Source organism: Anas acuta, chromosome 1 (assembly GCF_963932015.1).
Source record: "Anas acuta chromosome 1, bAnaAcu1.1, whole genome shotgun sequence".
NCBI classification, from domain to species: Eukaryota; Metazoa; Chordata; class Aves; order Anseriformes; family Anatidae; genus Anas; species Anas acuta.
The window spans coordinates 12,696,440-12,701,648 of NC_088979.1; the positions used below are offsets into that span (position 1 = coordinate 12,696,440).

The following is a 5,209-nucleotide window of genomic DNA, read 5'->3' on the forward strand; positions in this document are numbered from 1 at the left end:
GAAGGGAATAGAGTTCATCAGCTATAAGGAGTGCGGACCCATCTGATATTAATAAAGAGGAAAATAGTTTGAATATGTCAATATATTTGTCATACAAAAGTAATACGTATTAAAAGGAGATAAAGCTATTGGTAGTGTTCCTCTGTGCGTTAGAGATGGCCATTCACACTTTATATTCATAGAGCTGATGCAGTAGCCTTTGGCAGATCAGTGTGGGTATAAGTCTGCATACACAAACAACAATCAATGGGCCACAAATATGTGTGTCAAAGAACACTGGTATGTCAAAATGAGCACGATGCTAGCTCTCTGACAAATTTTCATGAAGCAATTTTTATCTGAGTTAAGAATGTCCATAGTGTTTTTTTTTTTTTTTGTTTGTTTGTTTTTTTTGGGGGGGGAGAAAAAAAAAGATTATTTTCCAAAAGTGTTTACAGAATACTGTGACATCAAGGACTGCTCAATACATTTGAAAGGGACATAGAAATATTAAGTTGCTATATTTTTAAAAGCAAAAAAACGGATTGTGTGACTAGCAACAGAAGCATGCTAAATCCTTGATTAAAAGCAATGTGAAAACATAAGTGATCCATCCTCATCAGGGAAGAGCAAGGGAAGGAGAGCAAACTGTTGCTTGTGCAGAGATATTAAAGATGTACACAGATGTTTTGTCTTATTGGTGTGAAGAGAAACGTGAAGTGTTGGTAAACAGATATTTACCAAGACATTTTTATATCCTATGGCAAGAATTAATTCAGTATTTCCCCAAATTCAATATAGATGTCTGGAGGCATTTTGTAGGGACCAGAAAATGGGCACTTCTAACTTTTCAGTAAGTCGAAGCATCAGTAAATAAAAAGCCCAAGAAAGAAATGCACTTTTTTTCTCCAGAATTTCTCAGAAATACACTATACATACCATACAATACAACTACATATTATTAAGCCTTTGGAATACTCTTTCCACCAAATCACACAGACTCTGCATCAAAAAATCACAGAATCATTGAGGATAGAAGAGTCCAGAAACTGCCTCATGTTAGACAAGGGCCAGTTTCAGTGTGGATCTGCAAGTGGCCACAGCCAAGACAATAAGCAATGTTGTTTTCACCTTTGAGAGAGCAGACTTAAGAAAAGGAAAAAAATCTGATGTGCAACAGCAGCTGTGAGAGTAAGGAGTGAAAACTAGCCCTGCAGAGATCAAGGTCAGTGAAGAGGGAGAGGGAGGAAGTGCTCCAGGTGCATTAACCTCCCTATGCTGAGTCTATTTTGACCCTGACAATAATGGCTGAGTGATCTCCTTGTCCTTATCTCAACCCTTGAGCCCTTTTCATTGTATTTTCTCCCCCTTTCCCTTTGAGGAGGGGGAATGAGAGAGTGGTTGTGATGGAGCTCAGCTGCCCAGCTGAGTTAAACCACCACACCTGTGCAAACAGGTCTTCCATTTAATTTAGCAGAAGGCCCACATTTTCTCAGCCTTCCTTCTGTCATTTATGTACAGTTTCCATAAATTATGATAGAAACTGTATCTGTATATGAAAATGTGATGGTATACTTTCTACATGCTTTCTTGTTACATATCACTAGATAATAGTTCTTGTTATATAGTTTAAATGAAATATTTCAGTCTTATATGTGAAGCTTTGCATTTTAATAACATGAATAAGTCCACTCTCTGATATTCTTTCAGAGATTATTTTCTCTGTGTATATTTCAGTTCTGGAAACCTTCTTTGAATTATGAAGGTGGAGCTGAAGCTAACAAAACAGAAGAAAACTAATCTGATCTTCAACCTCAGCTAATTTCCAAACATTTGAGGATCCTGCCAACAGACAGGCTTGAGCATCAACACAGCTTATATAACTTCAGCCGTTGGATTACCTTTTACTGCTGTTCAAGGTACTGATGAAACATAAAAGTCTATACTCCATCTAACCTAGTACCCTTTTAGCCACAGAATATGAAAAATAAAAATAATAAAAAAAAAAAGCAAGGCACAACTATTTATGTTTCTATTTTTCTGCTACTCTCTAGTGCTTCCTAATCACCTAAAAAGTCAGTTAAAACAGAGACATATACGACCTTACATAACCCACCTGTGTGCCTGTCTTTTAAAAATATGACAGAACAACAGTTTACAGCAGTCAGCTGCGATGTACAGAGGCTGGAGCTGTTCCACTTCCAGAAACATCTGCAGTCCACAAATTCCCTGTGATAAATTACTGAGTTAATGGAATAACATTTTCCATACTAAACAAAATCAAGATATGTTCACCTCTACATAACCAAAATACCACTCACCAGTAAAAAGAATTAAAAAAGAGCAGCAGAGTCATACTTCAAAGGAGAAAAAATTACTGACAAGCAACTATTTTTAGTGCAACTATTTTTAAAATCCTCAATTTATGACCTTTTTACTTTTGTTTACTGATTAAAGACTGTTTACCACCTGTACTGCCTATAAATAAATGTATGCTGTTATATAGCTTTGTATACAGCTACTGAATATTTCTTGTAAGAACCCCCTTTTTTTCAGTACCTTCTCATTGAACATCCCTGCTCCAAACTCAAGTGAACTACAATGAACAGTATTTCAGCCAAAACTGTGTCTCAAAATAAGCATTCCAGTTCACTGCTGCTTCTTCCATGGTTAAAGGCAAATGCTATGATAAACAGAATGGGGATCAAACAAGCATGCAGAAACAGAGCACTGATCATTGAAACAACAATGGTTCTGACTCATTCAATACCAGCAAAGCTTAAGGAAATCCTGCAAGAAGTGAGAATTCGCCATCCAGCAAGGTGTTTTGCAAAAGTGTACATGTAATTCTGAAATGGTACTGAAGGTCATTGTCAGAGATATACAAACTCAGTGGATCTGAGGACAACTGCAGTAGCAAAGACTGATTCCCTGTAAAATCTTGTGGGCCGTGAGATATTCACATCTTGCAATCAGTTAACATTCTCTCTTTCAATCACAGAATCACAGAATCACAGAATCTCCAGGTTGGAAGAGACCTCAAGATCATCGAGTCCAACCTCCAACCTAACACTAACAGTACCCACTAAACCATATCCCTAAGCTCTACATCTAAACGTCTTTTGAAGACTTCCAGGGATGGTGACTCCACCACCTCCCTGGGCAGCCCGTTCCAGTGCCTAACAACCCTTTCAGTAAAGAAATTCTTCCTAACATCTAACCTAAAACTCCCCTGGTGTAACTTTAGCCCATTCCCCCTCGTCCTGTCACCAGGCACATAAATCTTTCATCTTGCTTGGTAGTAAAGTGGAACGAACAACCTCAGTCATTTAAAAATAATAATAATAAAAAGAATGTCTTAATTTCTCAGTCTTACCCACAGACGTGGATCTCACACAAGGCCAGACAGAACTGACATGCAAACGTAAACAGTTGACTGGCAAGCTGGAAAAATAAAGGACAACATTTTAATCACTTAATTAGGCTACAGACATAAAGCCTATTTGAGTACACAGGTTTATTTTTGTATCCTTCCCATTCCACAACTACCAACAGATCTTTCTTCTTACAACTAGTGAATCTCAAATTATAAAGATTCTACTATTTTATTTAATATAACAGGTATATTTAGCAGCATTAGTGCATTCATTACAAGAGTGTCACTCAGTTCTAAGCATAAAAAGCTTTTTTCTATCAATTCTCATCTCCTTTATTCTGATAGAATAGCTTTAAATTTATATTGTCTGAAAAAAAAATCTTTAAAAAACAGTGCAGTTTAAGTTCTTTGCTGCTATAGGAGTATGTTCATCATAATCATTTTAAAAGATTATTTTAAAGATTCTTTTTTTTTTTTTTTTTTTTATTGAACACAAGTGACATTACATTATGAATAGGATAGAATATTATATGCATTTTGAGACATTCATATTTCAATAGCTAAAGGACCCAGAACTGAAATACAAGGGAAATTAAAAGCACCCTTCTATATTTTTATACTGCTTCACTGTTGGCCACCTTTTACATAAATATAATCTACATATGATTAAATCAAGTCTTCATTGGTCTAAAATCTATATAAATATCTATAAAAGACAGTTACTAAAAAATGGCTATTTCCTTTAGAAATAAAGACCAAGTCTTTATTTCAAACTTGTTAAAGAAAAAAGCAGTACTTAGGTAATTTTCATTTATAAGTAATTTATATATGCAACCTGTTAGAAATAAAACTTTCTGATAGTGCCCATAAAAGTAGAATTAGTAACAGACCGCACTACCCTAAAGTCTTCAATTTAATATAGCTACTTAATTGGATACTACTACCGAAGCAGATATTTTGAAATACATAGAATTCAAGCAAGGTCAGCAAATCTTCAACTCCATAAGTTTACTATTTTGACCAAACACTCTCTATACCTATGTAAACTCAAAAGACAAAGAACTTCCACTGTTGGAATTGCCTTTAAAAACACATATTATCAAAACCTTCTGTTTTTATTAAACAGAATGTTTTACTACTTAGGAAAAAATATATATTCTTAATTTTAATGTGATCAAAATGTGATAAAGTTTCATTCTCACTCATTGAATTTATTTCAAAATAAGAATATTTTTTTGTCAAACCAGTTACATTATTTTGTGTCTCATTCACCCTAGGTAAGTGTCGTGGTTTGACCCGGCCGGCAGCTAAACACCACGCAGCCGTTCGCTCACCCTCCCCCCTCCCTCTCTGGGACGGGGGAGAGAAATGGAAAGTGAAGCCCGTGAGTTGAGATAAAGACAGTTTAATAAGACAGGAAAATAATAATAACAAAATAATAATAACAATAATAACAATAATGATACAATGGTGATAATACGAAAGTAATAATAGTATGTACAAACAAGTGATGCACAATGCAATTGCTCACCACCCGCTGACCGATGCCCAGCCTAACCCCGAGCAGTCCGGCCCCCTCCCCCCGGCTAGCCACCCCTATATATTGTTTAGCATGACGTCAGATGGTATGGAATACCCCTTTGGCTAGTTTGGGTCACCTGTCCTGGGTCTGTCCCCTCCCAGCTCTTACTGCACCCCCAGCCTGCCCGTTGGCAGGACAGAGCAAAAGGCTGAGATGTCCTTGGCTTAGTATAAGCACTGCTCTGCAACAATTAAAGCATCGGGGTGTTATCAGCACTCTTCTCATCCTAAGCCAAAACACAGCATTCCACCAGCTACTAGGAAGAAAATTAA

General features: G+C 36.5%; 1 long non-coding RNA gene across 1 annotated transcript; it reads left to right on the forward strand.

Annotated features, from left to right (window-relative positions):
• The first annotated feature begins 1,461 nt into the window (after positions 1-1,461).
• LOC137850065 (uncharacterized) lies at positions 1,462-2,970 on the forward strand. Its single transcript, XR_011092233.1, has 3 exons — positions 1,462-1,548; positions 1,717-1,898; positions 2,536-2,970. It is a non-coding gene; the product is annotated as an uncharacterized lncRNA (long non-coding RNA).
• Positions 2,971-5,209: the final 2,239 nt, after the last annotated feature.